Genomic DNA, 14775 nt, shown 5'->3' with positions numbered 1-14775 from the left:
TTGTGGTGATTTATTCAATGTATATTCTCTTAGTCACTGAATTGAGTAAGCATAGTATTTGCATGATTCACTGGGCTCATTACAGTACTAGGAGATGGACATTCTGATTATTGAGGGCCTTGAGTCAGCTGGGAATGTTTTGAGCAGGCTGGGGGTGCTTTAAGAAGGCAGGGGGTGCTGAGCTCAGGATTGGGGGTGCTTGAGCACCCACAAAGAGATATAAAGTTACGCTTATGGCAAACAGCAAGCACATCACCACCAAAAACAGAAAATAGTCAACAGGTAGGTACATACCAGCTGGTCTAGCCCGAAGTCGTGCTGTGCCGGCTGTGCCATGTGCCTTTGAAAAACTTCAGCAATCAGAGCTGAATAAACGCCCCAAACTTAGCCATTCATGCATGAAACATGTGCAAATTCTGGTTGAGCATTTTAATAAAAATGAAACTAACAGCTGTATTAGATACACCTATAACTATAAAAAGACAAAAATAATAGCAGAACTTACTCTACAAGGCATAACCATGAATTTTAAAACTGACATCCAAATTCACACCTCCCAAGTTTAACCCACCTACCAACCACCTGCACATTTATATGTGCTGTGCAGTGTGCACAGTCACCACACACAATTATGAGAATTAAAATAGCTTTGAACAATCAAGCAAGTCAGGACCTGGTATGCAGATTCACAAGTTCTCTCAACATCTTCAACCAACAACAATCAAGAGCACTTTGTGATCTCAGTGACTCCGCAGATTCATCTTCTGTTTTCCATTTTCAGTTTTCATTTGAAATATGAGTTCCATCTCGGAGACACATGTTGCATCATTATGTTTAAACAATTATTATGCTTGAACTGTTGGTTTTTCATGTGAACTTTACTTCAAAAGTTGATTTAATAATTTGCATTTTGCATAATGCTACGATCACGGCGCACCAAATCACAGATAACTTGATAATAACCAAGCAAAAGCCACATTCTTCAGCAAACTATGAGTGCTATCTGTTCCATGCTGCGTCGAAATAATTAAAAGTCGCCAAAATCAGTCAAAATATGACAATTAAATTAGTATAAACTTCACAAAACTCTGATTTGTGAGGCAATGCGCAACAGAAATGCGAGGGAATATGGTAGTAATCTGGTAGCAATTATGAAGGATTTCCCCTGTCGCTGATAAAAAACGCACGGAACAAATTTTTTAATGCAGAGGAAATCCTTCATTATCAGTTGCAGGGACCATTTGATTGGCCCATTTTAGATAAATATAGGCCGAATGTTTCGATTTCAACCCCATTTATCGTAATGAGACGAATCCATTGGCTTAGTGGTACGTCTTTTGAACACATATAGGCCTTGGATTTCTCCTTAGCCCGCCTGAAACACACCATGCTTTGCATGCATTGCTATGGGTGAAGGAAAATTCATGCGCCGTGATGACGTCACGGTAAAGGAATTCTGAAGCTCGTGAACGGGGGCTGGTTAGGGGATCTTAGAATCTATAAGGTCGAGAGATGCTACCTTCATAAGGGTTTCCCTTTGTGGTCACACATTTTTGATGTTTATGGAAATGAACACTGGGTGGGCGGTGCACACCTTGAAAGCCATAAGTTCACACAACCTGGCGCCTATGTTGAAAGCACAGCTTCCTTCCTGTTCTGATTTAACAGCTGATGGCACCTTTGGTTAGCTTTGAGGAAGCATTCACTCGAGGTTCGAGGTGCAGGTCTTATCCTGAAAAAGGATCAGAGGTATTTAGCTAGGGAAGTAATGAATGAAATTGATTCAGGCTGCTCTGAGGATGATTGACCACAAAGACATGGCTATTGTGAAAGCCCTGAAATAACTTTTAAACTGGTATGTGAGTTAAGTGGAATATCAAGAACGGCAAGAGAACTAAAAATTGACTTAAAAATTATATTCCATGTTAAGTTTCAATCAACTAAATTTTACATTATTTCACTTAATTAAAAATTACAAGATGTTGCATGATTATCACTAACAAGTGGCAACAAATGCTACTTTTTACATACTATCCACTTTCACCCGGATATAGAATGCATGTGTTTTTCTTCCATTATCGCACCAACACAGTTGTACGAGATACTTCCACAAAGTATGCTGTTACACGTTGATGGTATTCATCTGGGACAGTTATTGTTAACAGATATTATTAAGTTTGTTCAAAAGACCAGCTTTATTTCTTGGTAATGATAGCTTTTGGCAGACTTCAGTCTTCCTTCGTCAGCCTGTCAGAGCTCTAAAAATGCATACAAACGACCAAAATATAAAAGCAAATACACAAATACCTATTGTTTGTAAGCTACCATTGCAAGTAGAGCAAGATAAAGCTGGCGTAAACAATCCTTGCATTACAATTATACTAACCGTGCTCAAGTTAAATCGAAACATGTCTTCAGGTGTCCTTTGATAAAATTCACTGAACCTTTTTAAGCACATTGTTAAGCATCAGTGAGAGAATGAGGCTGGCCCATCACCCAAATCAAAATTCAAGCTCAGCAGTTTGCAGATTTGCACACAACTGCCCAGAAAGCCCTTTCAGACTTTTCCATGCATGATGAAGAGCGGTTTTTTATGCATACGATAGTTATTGATACTTAGTCAGCACAATTCTAAAGTCTTTAAATCAAGAGAGAACACCAATGAACACCCCGCGCGAAACCACAGGCCGCATTGTGTATAAATATTACGCGCAATGTATCGAAACGCGAGCGCCAGCTGCGGCTCGCTTGAGCGCAGCCATATCCTGGGATAATTTTCGGTATAAAGCTGTAACCTCTCCGTTCTAGTTGTTTTTCTAGATGATATAGTAGGATTATAGTATATACTAGGAAAAACTGAGTACCCGGGTACTGCAAAGAAATAGTTAAAGTGGGCGATGAAAACGAATGTAATGAAGCGTTGTGACTTGTGATGCAACATGCTGGGCATGTCAGTCATGAATCAAGGCGTTGCTGGACTGGACTTCAGTTCTTCCTCTCGCCCTCGCCAGCTATTTACTTCCTCTTCGGTAAAACGCTGTATAAAGAGCACGGTGTAATAATCACGGTGATAAAGATTTGAAACGCTATTGGGCTTTTGCGATATCCCCGCTATCTACGAAAAACCTCAGGGGGGCGGATATCCGCCTCCCCCCGTCGGTGCGCGGGTTAATGAATGGTATACCTACCTACTCAAATATTTTCGTGACCCCAGTGACATTTTTATTGAGTTTTTGAAATTTGAATGTACTTCACTCGGTAACTTTCTTTCCGGCTCGGCCGGCGGACAAAACGCAAGCGAAGACAATGCGGGGAGTCCGGTGCTCTACCAACTAAGCTACGGAACAGGCAAATGCTCAACATAGATACACCGACTGAACCTTCAGCGATTGATAAGACAAACAGTGTGTAACTGTATATATAAAATGTAAGTCTCGAAATTGCTATGTCTTTGACCAAAGGTAAGGACAATTTTGCGACCCTTCCTTAGGTATAAGGAAAAGGGAGAAAATTAGGGCATGTGCCTCTTTTTATAGGTAGACAAATGTCAAAGACAAAGTTAACGAATTTAAACATCATAAAACAATTGAAAATGACACACTTAATCGGAAAATTGCCACCCATGACCCCTCGTTATGTCCTTGAGGTCATGTCAGGTCATGGAAGGCCTCCAGCAGTTTTTTTCAATAACTTCTGATAGAGACATGCGACATGCCTGAGCGATGAAAACACCTTACCTGATTTCAGTTTGACGATACAAATCGACTGATATGCAACATGACCTTTACCAGTCAGGTCATGACCTGGACCTGAGCTCAAATTTCCCAAATGACATTTGAATGTCAAATTATAGTTCATTCGACGCATCTCGACGAGAGGAGCACAGTACTGAAAAAAAAAACAATGTCATAACTTTCGTGAGTCAATAATTATTACAGAAAAAGGTTCTTCATTAAAACAGCTCAGTAGAGCTGGAGGGGGGTCCATTGTCCACTCCAACCCTCCCCGGCCCGGCACGGTTAAACTAGTTGTGCTCTGGAGGTTAAGCCGTTGATGTTAGGTCAAGTCTGAGGACTTTATGGGAACGTTGAAGAGCTATCGAATGCGCCTTTTTCGTGGTGCTGTAGTTCTATTATTCCCCGAGTTATGCGCCAGTTTGTCAATAGATGTTGAAACAGACAACATTTCACCCACATTTCACCTTTGATGACCTCTGGTCACCTGATATTTGACATTTGACTTGACCTAGCCAAAGTACGGTTAACCAACTAACCCAAGTAGTTTTTGACACTCTTTCGAATGCCGCTTACCGCGTGTCGCGAAGTGGCCCAGTAGCCAAGTTATAGGGGTCGGGAGGGGGGTTCAAACAGCCTCAGCCCGGCGCCGGTTAAGTGAAGGCACTTTCATTTTGGGGGCGCTGCAGATATGCTAAGGGACCACAGCATCATTTTGAGGCGCGCCACCAACTTTTTTTAGGGCACTTAACCCTATTAGTGGCAGGGGGGGGGGGTTGTTTTTATCCACCCCTCAGGTTTTTCGGGAATATCTCCGAAACCGCTGAAGCTACGATGCTGAAATTTTCTGACTTTTCCTAAAACTAAATTGGGCACATTCCCTGAAAATTTCAAGTTCATGACTTTACCAGGGGCGGCTCCAGAGCACTGGGAATTGGGGGGTCCTATTCGTGAAGCGAGTCATTTGGGCGAAGATCACGATGCTGCACCAGTTTTACGAACAGTGAATGAAAGGTATCATGTGATAACATGTATAAAGTTATTGTGCATCCTCTTTTGACACGTTTTGCTATAATAGGCGGATCCAGGCGTCCAAAAAGGGGGGTTATTTTTTACCTCCCAACATAGGTGCCCTGACACCGCCTATGCATGACCAAGACAATTTTAGTCGTTCTCTCATAAGAAAATTGTAACATAACAAGACCATTGCCACCCTTTTTTGAAACAGTACCAACAAAAACCTTATTTACTTTACTTTTTGTGTACCCCCAATCTCAATGATCTGTATCCGCCTATGATTTTTGAAAATGCATATTTTTAGGCTCCATGTGAATTCCTGGTTCATTCTCTATCGATCGGCAAAAGTTGCGTTAAGATTGGTTCAGAAACCTGGCCGTGATAAACAGTCTAAAATGTATCTGCAATTTGCCCGTTTTTACCCCCCTCTACCCCCCTATTGACATTTGTTAATTTTATTTTTTTTAGAAATGTAGATCTCGTTGAGCGCTATCGAATGCCGTTTGAATTTTGAAAATCGGCCCGTTAGATCTCGAGATATCAAGGGGGGGTCGTAAACAGCCCCCCCCCCCTGCCACTAATAGGGGTATGCCAGGAGCCTGCCACTAATAGGGTTATACCACTTTGAGGGGCACCACCGACACTGTGAGAAGGGTAATTATCTCTTTGAGCGTTGGGGGTGGCACCATTGCATTGGAGGGCGCCATGTGCTCAGTTATGTGGGGCAAAATGACAATGAGGAGCGCCTCCGATACTTAAAGAAGAGACGCCAACATTACTCGGGGGGGGGGGGCAACATCACTTTTATTTTGAGGACGCCACCACATTGCACAGTGGGGATTTTTCCGATCTAGCACGTCTTTATTCGTAGAGGGCAAACCATAGGTAATATTGTAGCCAGATTGTGCACAGATGTTGGCTGGTGTGTTCTGGTGAGAATTTTACCTGTAAATGTGCATAGTCAACATAGTATAGGGGGTTCAATTGGACCCCCGGCTCAGCCGTTTGACCCCTGATCAAGCTCGAGCTTCGCGGAAAAATCAAGCGTGCTGCCTATGACGAAATGAGGCCGAATATATCAAATTTCAAAGTCCAAGGCCATTAGTTGACTTTCCAAGTCAGTTTAATGACCCAACTAGAATTGGGAAATCGAGACCTCTTGAAACTTTTGAAATTTTGAGTACCTTACCGGGCATCAATTTGACACCTTCACACAAAATTTCAAGTCTTAGCTCACCTTAGGTCAGGAGTTATTGAGGTCAAACTGAGGTCATGTTCGAGCAGAAATTGTATGATTGTATGATTGTATGATGTATTGATCACCAACATGTAAAAACCCAATGACAGGTGAAGTCAGCGCATGCATATAAATACCTACGAAATGAACACGCAGTCATCACAGGATACACATGGATACAGGTACTAAGTGACACAAGCTAAAGCTAAGTGCAGACTTCCAAAAATGACGAAAATTTTGCTGCTTCCCTCTTCAACTTTCCCATTGGGTCTGTAAATATGTCCACTGAGGGATTCCAGGCGATAAGTTCGTTTACGACACGCGGTACACGTACAAAAAGACTAGTCAGTGTAGCATTTACACGACTATGAGGCATACTAAACAGAGTAAAAGGTGCAGCTCTAGTGTGTCTTGGTGGAACATGCACATTAAAACATTCTAATAAGTAAGATGATGAGATGAGTCCTCTAAAAAGTTTCGCTAAAAAAATGAGCAAAAAAGATGAAATTTGAAACGCTCACATAAGCTACAGTTACCAAACAATTTCAAAGTTCTTTATATGGCCATGTCGAAAAAAGACGGCGCTACAAAATTGTTATCTCAGATTTTCAAAATTTTAGGATTTTGACCCCTAAAATCTAAAAGCTTGACTTTTAGAAAAACGCAAAAAGAATCCCAAAAATTTGTCGAATTTCGAAAAACGGGATACATGTGATAGTCCCTGCGCTCTTCTATCTACATACCAAATTTTAGATCGACACCTCCTTTTTTGGCCAAGTTATAGCGAAAAAAAAAACTGTTCAAAATTGATGACGTCAAGTTTTTGAACTAAATTTTTAGCAATTCTAGACCACGTAGCGCAAAACAAAGATCAGCATTGAACTCCCCGTGACGAGCTGCATCGAATCGATACCCATTTCAGTGGGGAAAACTGTGGTCAAATATTCCATTTTTGGAAGCCTTTCATTTTTGGAAGGACCTTCCATAAATGGGTATGCATTTTCCAAAAATGGAAGGCTTCCAAAATTGGAAGGCCTAATCTCAGTGTTCTCAACTGTGATTCCCATCCTTTGATTTAAGTTACGGCCTCTTTAAATGTATAACATTAATAGTTGCTTTTGCCATTTGTGATCATTGATCATTGATATAAGGAGAAGCAGCAGTGCTAGTATTGGTAATACAGGCATGCTATGTCAATGTATGTACATAGTGGTATAATAGCATGGTGTCCTGGTGCACTGCTCTCTTTTTCTACTTGTAGAGGACACATGGAAATTCAGAGGAGAAAACAGGTGGTCAATAACCAACCAGGAGGAACACAGCTATAGTCTTGACAAAAAATGGTTTAAGTTACACTTACTATCCCTCATATAAATTGAAGATTCATGCTCCTTCCATAGAAATTAACACGAAAAATGGCGCACCAACGCCTATTTAATTCGTCCCATATTCCGGGAAAACATTGAAAAATGACGAGACCTCCACCCAAATGTTTGGCAAAAGCCTTAATAATTTGAAATCAACCACGCAATATGCTAATAAATGAAGAAAACAACACAAATACATGTTTTACTCGCCACTACCCTCCCGGGACCCCCGCACTCCGTCCCGAGTCTGCGGTATCAAACAAGCAAGCAGCCCCGACGCCGATTTCTTTATGCCTAGCTGCAGGCTAAGGTCGGAGATAGCCAAATTTGCTGACGACCAGGGAACATACTTAGCCTAAGGTCACTGATGTAGCTCCTCATGTAGCAACTAGCCGTTACCGGTTTTATTCTCATTGTCATTGTCTACGCTCATTTTTCGTCTTTTTTGTCTTTTTATTTCATCCACTGTCATTCTTGCTTATACCTACACTCTTTTAGGATTTCAGGCTATTGCCTGTGCTGTTTACTTTTAGGGGATTTCTCATGTCAGTATACTTTTAGCCTCGCTCATTAGCCAGGTGCCTATACTTGTATATTCTCTTAGGCTTTTGCTCATGTCTTCTATATTCTTAGGCTGTTGCCTGTCGGTTTACTTTTAGGCTCTTGCCATCTTGTTAATTTATTTGGATTTTGATCAGTGTTATCATTCATATTTATTTCCATCCAGTGTGTGTGAGTGGTTGTTATTGTCAGTGTGCGACTGCATCCGTAAGTGGGGCTTTGCCTGTGGACGCTATGCCAATAAATAAACAAATAAACAAATAAGCATGGCCCACCACTAGGGTACGGTTCTCCAGTAAAAGTCTTGTTGGTTTTGCTTTTTCGGACATATCTGGTCCTATATAATGTTCAAATGCATAAGTATCAACCCGAATTATGTGTATGCACATTTACCACGAGACTGTGAAATTGCATCGTTGTATGCCAACTACTTTTCGAGATATTCACCAAAAACCTCATTTTCTGCCGTTTGGGGTATTCTGGCCGCAGTCTTCCTGGGGTCGCCTATGACATCAGTAGAGCCATCTAACGAGAGGAACGCGTAAACACAGAATCATGAATGAATCGAGTGCGTAGTAAACGGTGTATGAAAGGGAGACTCGGCAGAGGCTATCTGGGTGGCCGGCGCGCGGCGCGCCCTCAGGCATCGGCCGACCCTTCGGACCGCGTGGGGTCAGAGGTCGCGCTCGGGAAGTCTCGGCTCTGGGTTTTAGCGCTGTGCAGTCAGGAAGGGAGCATAGGATAGCGCTAGCCCGACTGACTATAGTATCTCGGCTGATACGTGTGGGGTGAAGGGAGCACAGAACGGGATGGTGGCTAGTGGTGGATGATGGGATGGTGGTTAGGTTAGTGCGTACTGCGTAGAACGTAGCTCAACACGCATTGTTTTTTTTATGGCAAACAACATGCAGCATAATGGGCGGGATTTATGCCAGAACTCATACAAAAGGAAATAATATTTCGGCCGAGGGAGTGGATGAGTGCCGTGACAAAGCATGGCGATGCTACCAAAATCGGGAAGCTTTTTTGTCCCCATTTTTTTTACCCCTAAAATGCAGCGCTTGATCCGAACTTAGAGGTCCCCGACTGACCTTAGACCTTAAAATCGCACCCGGCCGGTGCGCCACCTTTTCTTCAGGGGCGCTCTTCTTGGTTGTATCTGTTCTTACCAATAACTAAAGCAAATCGAATGTATAATAAAAAAGGCATACCTCAAACACAGTTTCATTCACATCCCCTCGTGTGCATACTGGTTTTGAACTATACCTTCTCGCATCATAATATATCACTTCAGTGCTTAATCCTCAACGGAATTTTGGGTTTTCTGCAAACACCCCGGCCGAGGGGGGGATTACGACCCCTCTCCGTCTTTTTGTCCCTAATTGAGCTAGCGCCTTGCGGATGAAACTGAGCGGGTGCGTCGAATGAGATGCAGCAACTGGTACCCGAGTTGAATGTCTCAGGTCAACCGATTAACTCTGAGGTCAGTAAGTACTGGCCAAGTCGCGGGATCGGTTTTTGGTAAACAACTTTACCATAAGTGGTTACAGAGCCAAGACAATGGCACCATCGAGTTTTGCATGCTCAAGCGTGTCGAATAGTATACGCTTTGTTTTTGTTGAGGTCAATTTAAGGTGTTCACCTCAGGTCATGTCAGGGCAGAGCCACTCAGGCCACGAGGCTGGTTCAAGGAGGTCATATCGCTTCTTCGATTCGGTAGGTCCTCACAAGTCCACTGGTGGCTTCACGACTCGCTGGCTCAATTTGAGCGAGACTTTTTGGTGAAAACTCCTGTGACCTTAGTGACGTCATAAATGAAGTCGCCTAACTTTAAGAATGGAAAAGTGAATGCTGGGGCTTGCTAAGATTGTATAAAATCGCGAATTAATGCGCTTGAGACAGCTTTAGATGGCTCCCGGCGCCAAAATAACAGCTTTCATATTTCCCAATTGACTAATAATCGTGAGGTTGCGTGACTGACCTGACTTCAGGTGACTCTTAAGAAGAATACGAGATAGCTACATACAAGTTGTGAGGCCTCTGGGAGATAGTGCTATGTAGATCATATAAGCTTCATTCCCCGTTGAAAAGTCCCCTGGCACGAAGGGTGCTGCGACGTCGCGACATTTTGGGACCTTACAGAGGTTCACTTTTGACGTCATTGGTCAACGGCCTGACCTTAACCTTCGCACTTGTAGGAGGGTGTCGAACAGACCTCCTACCCTCAGTTTTTCGCAAATAACTCGCGCAAAAAGCGGCTGATTGCGACGAAACTTTCAGTACCCTCGAGTTAATCAATATTACGCCTACCCTATAATTTGTATGACCCTGGCTTAAAAGACCGTTGACTTGTGACCTATTTTCCGAGACCATGTTTGGCCGGAATCGCGTTTTGGCGTATTTCGAGTAGAGCGCGTTTTATTGTCTTTTTGTGGCTTTAAGCGATATAACATGTGAAAGGATGTTGATCCCATGGATTCTAGTGGGTTTCCAGGTCACGTGAAGGTCAGTCAGGTCACTGACCTTTAATGACCTCTGTTCACTCTTTCGAGTTCTACATTTTTCTGGGGTAGATTTTGAAGTTAATTTCGCATTTAGAAACCGTTTGAACATTTAAGAAGTAGTTTTGGTTCCCTCGTAACATGTGACCTGACCTGACCTGACCGGGCCTAAATGCACGAAAACATCATCTGTGATCAAAACTAACTTGAAATTCGTGATCAGCACCCCGCAAAACCCTATAACAGCTTCGCTTTACGAAGCTCTAACAGGTCCCGATTCCCCGACTTTTGAGTTGTTGAACTGTCAACTCAACTTTGTCAACTTAGACTTTTGACCTGTCAACCAATGACCTACGATCTTAAAATTGGGTATCATCGGCCTCCTCTCGTCACGGGCAACACGCACTTTTCCGCGAAGCTCTAGCTCGATCAGGGGTTGAACGGCAAAGGGGTCCAAAGGACCCTCCTCCCCCCTTACGCTGGCAAAACACCAATATGGGCGAGGGTGAAAATACAGCTGCTGTCATAGAAATTCAGCTTGAATCAAAGGTTTCAGCTTGAATCAAAGGCTTGCCAAATTTCAGCTCTCGCAGCTATCAACAAAAATAAATATGTGGAGGCGGCACCCGCCTCCCCCCCCCCCCCTCGGCAACTGCCAGCGAGGTTTTAAGCGTATCATAGACGTTACAAAGCATCATATCAAGATGACACACCCCAGCAGCCATATGCACTGAACAAAAACTTATTACGCATGCTAGTCTATCGGCACCATAGCACATGGTCGAGACTGTCGTCAGCCACGGACGCGCACTCGACCAACCCTCTGAGCCCGTTGACTGCGGGTGACCTTGACATGTCAAGCCTGATCGGCGGCCGACCGCTGTCGTGCGGTCGTTACACGCGGAGGGGAGGGAGACACAAAGCTCTACGTTATAGCCGACCTCTGACCTTTCCCTGCGCCCTGGTCACTGACCCCGCTCCATGTCGCTGGGCGGTGGCATGGCGGTGGAAACCGGTTCTAGCCTCTACACATGCCACCATTCTAACCCTCCCCTCCCCACGCTACTACGCGGCGTGGAGTACGCTCGTTCGTAACTGGGCGGAGCAAGGGGTCATGCGATACAGGGGCGGAACTGGTTGCCCTCCCGCCCGCCGAGCGACCAACGACTAATACCCTGGAGAACCGTACTTTAAAGGATATTTGCTTTTCGTTTTCGATGCTTTTTGCTCACAAAATGTTTGATAAAGTCTTATAAAACCATCGTTTGTCGGTATATCTTTGTCAATTTTCCACGACTCATTACTTTGAAAAATTACATAAATTACATCCACGCTAAGATTAAGACATCCACGCTAGATTATGTACACTTCACTATGGTGAATTGAAAACGACCAGGGGCGATAGTTGCATTTGCCTCATGTTCGGCGGAAATCAGTAAGTTCCAACATATGCGCAATATTTTCTATATTCTGGTACGATGACGTCGTCAGCGTACCCATTTTTGGAAGATGCTTACCCACGTATGGAAAATCCTTCCAAAAATGGAAGGCTTCAAAAAATGGAAGATTTGACCACAGTTTCCCCGACTGATTTTATGCAAATGTGTCAACTTTGAAATTTGACATAATTTGACCTGACCTTGACCTGACCTTCACCAGAACATAATCTTAACTGACCCCAAAAGCTGCCTGACCCACATAATCGCATTTAGCATCTAAAATGGACCATAAAACATGCATCACATGATATTTTCATATTGTGACCCTCAGTGACGTGACCTCTGTGACCTGACCTGATAGGTATCGGTGACCTCAAATAGCAAACTATGTGTTTGACAAACAATTCCCCATCGATGATTTTCATTGAAATGCATTTAACTAGATTTTGCAACGCATTTCTTGAAATGCCTGTAAACGGTGCAAATTTGATATTTAACCTGATCTGTGACGTTATCAGCTTGACCTAGGTCAATGAAATTGGGTCACAAGGTTGGGGCTATCCAACACCGTTTGCGGCTTGTCGCTATGTTGCGTGGTTCTCAAGATCTTAGGGGGGGGGGGCAGATTGCTCCCCCCCAACAAGGCGCGTTGCTCGGCAGACCCCAACGGGGCGCGGATTAACCCTCGCCCGCACATGGGGGGGGGGGTTGCCACCCCCCCCCCCCAGGTAGTCTTTCTGCTCTGCACTCAACATTTTTAGAGCTAGAAGGCTGATTTTTCGTATAGCTGCTTCTCTATCCTTTCTTGATGTCCACTGAAAATTTCAAGTTTCTGTGGTTTTTGGTTTCGGAGATATGAACTTGTTTTTTTTTTCAGGTCATGTCATGACCCAAATGGCCAATTCTCAACATATTGCGTTGGCTATGGGCCTTGTGAGCTTTTGACACCTTGATTTCGGCCTTTTTGCCAGTCTTACCTCCCACCTATCATGGAACATGTTGTTCGACGATGTACAGATGTCAAGGTCAGGGTCAAGGTCAACCTAGGTCATCTAAGATAATTGCGTTTTATGCAAGCGCCAAGCGGAATTTACTTTTTGTGATTTTTTTTTTACTGCATTTTTGCTAAAAGCTTCTCAGATCATGATTTCATGTAATATGGACACATAAATAATCGGTGCACACATCAGTGTACACACAGACACACACAGACATACAAACACATATAATTGACCTTGACCTAAATTGACCTGAAATGACCTCAGCAGCAAAAACCTGGTCGGGTAGTGTGACTAGGAGGTTCTAGCTGGCTTAGCACCCGAAAACGGCATCGTCATCGGTATATGATAAGCAGCGCACTTGATATCCAACGGTGACCCAAAACAGCAACATTTTTTAGTTTGACCTGACCTGGAAGGTCAATGACTGACCTGAGAAGGTAAAACTGGGTATCATTGGATTCGTCTCTTCCCAAAGAATCTTTTTGGTCTTTACCGCTAAGCTCTATCTCCAACAGGAACGAAATGGCGCGGGGGGTGGCAACCACCCCCCCCCCCCCCCATGTGCGTTCTAGGATGGGAAAATGGCATGTGCGGGCGAGGGTTAATTCAAGCCGTATCTTATGTGACCAACCGCATGTTCATCATGTCAGGTTACTGACCTTTAACTCTAAAAGTGAATCTCTGCAGGGTCATAAAATGTCACAACTGCTCTCGGTGCCAGATGAGTTTTCACAGGAGAGTAAAACTTGCAGGACTTCGCATCTTCCAGAGGCCTATATATATCCGGTTTTTCCTAAGGGTCGTCTGACGTCAGGTCGGTCACGCGACATCACGATTTGAAGTCAACGGGTAAGGGGGATATAGGAACGGTATTTAAGGTCTTAAGTCAACCGGGGACCTCTGAGGTCAGGTGAAGTGCTCTAAGGTTGGGATGAAAAATGGTTGCAGCGTCCCAATTTTGGTATCATCGTGTTCGTCATGCTTAGACCGCCGTATGAGATACTTTTTGTTTAGTTGAAGTCAACTAAGATTGCTTACCTTCGGTCAAGGGCAGGTTGAACCCACTTAGGTCACCAAATTGGGCGATTTACGCCCTAAAGAATATCTTTCGATTCGGCAAATACTTCCGCAGCCAAAATTACAGTTCCCTTATTTCCCCATTGACTTATAGCGTTGAAGTTACGTGATCGACCTGATCTCAGCTGACCTTTAAGGAAAATGCAAGAATTAAAGGTTTTGAGACCTTAGATTCCTACTAAATCCTGTGAGATTTATTTCCTTGTAAATGATCCTCTAGTATAGGAGGCTTTCAAAGCTGCGGCATTTTAAGATCTTGCTAAGTCTAACCATGGATGAGATAATAATGGATTGGTCTCTTCGCATTTTTTGGCGACATTGAGCTCAGGCCTGCCATCTAGCGGGGGAATGATCGTAAGTTAGGAGCAAGCCGAGTGAACGCCGTTGCTTAGCATTGTGACACACGGGAGTGTGGTGTAGTAGCAGGCTTGTTGTGCAATTTTTCAAAAGGGTATGTCTTTATATGTCAATAAAAGCCAAGAAATTAATAAATTTATGTGCAGAGTCAGTAATAAGATAAGCGGTTCTCTGTTATTTCCTCTTTAAATCGTGAAACAGGGAGTTATTGGAGACTTCGCCAGCACGTGTCATTTTCGCTATTTTACATGAGTCTTTACTTGGCCTAAATCATTGACCTATAAGTATAGACAGACTACGTCTATGGGAAAAACGCGAAAGTTTATCAACTTCTTTCTCGTAAATAACACGACGGAACGGAACGAGACTGCGTCTACAATGTAGGAGCGTCCAAGCTTAATCACTTGAACATAGCACAAAGTCATAAGGTGAGGGACACGGCACGCGCCACGTGCCAACTAAGTGGTGACAAATTTGTTCGATC

The 14775-nt window shown here is 43.6% G+C and overlaps 1 protein-coding gene across 1 annotated transcript in view; it reads left to right on the top strand.

Annotated features, from left to right (window-relative positions):
• The window catches only part of LOC122366688 (TATA-binding protein-associated factor 172-like), a gene marked incomplete at its 5' end in the record, with an annotated part of 326392 nt that overhangs the window by 111946 nt on the left and 199671 nt on the right, over positions 1-14775 (top strand). The gene's annotated exons all lie outside the window — the stretch shown is intronic.

This window comes from Amphibalanus amphitrite, unplaced genomic scaffold (assembly GCF_019059575.1).
Source record: "Amphibalanus amphitrite isolate SeventyFive unplaced genomic scaffold, NRLGWU_Aamphi_draft 000824F_arrow, whole genome shotgun sequence".
Taxonomy (NCBI): domain Eukaryota; kingdom Metazoa; phylum Arthropoda; class Thecostraca; order Balanomorpha; family Balanidae; genus Amphibalanus; species Amphibalanus amphitrite.
Note: the sequence above shows the minus strand (reverse complement) of the source record. Positions and strands in the feature narration are given on the sequence as shown.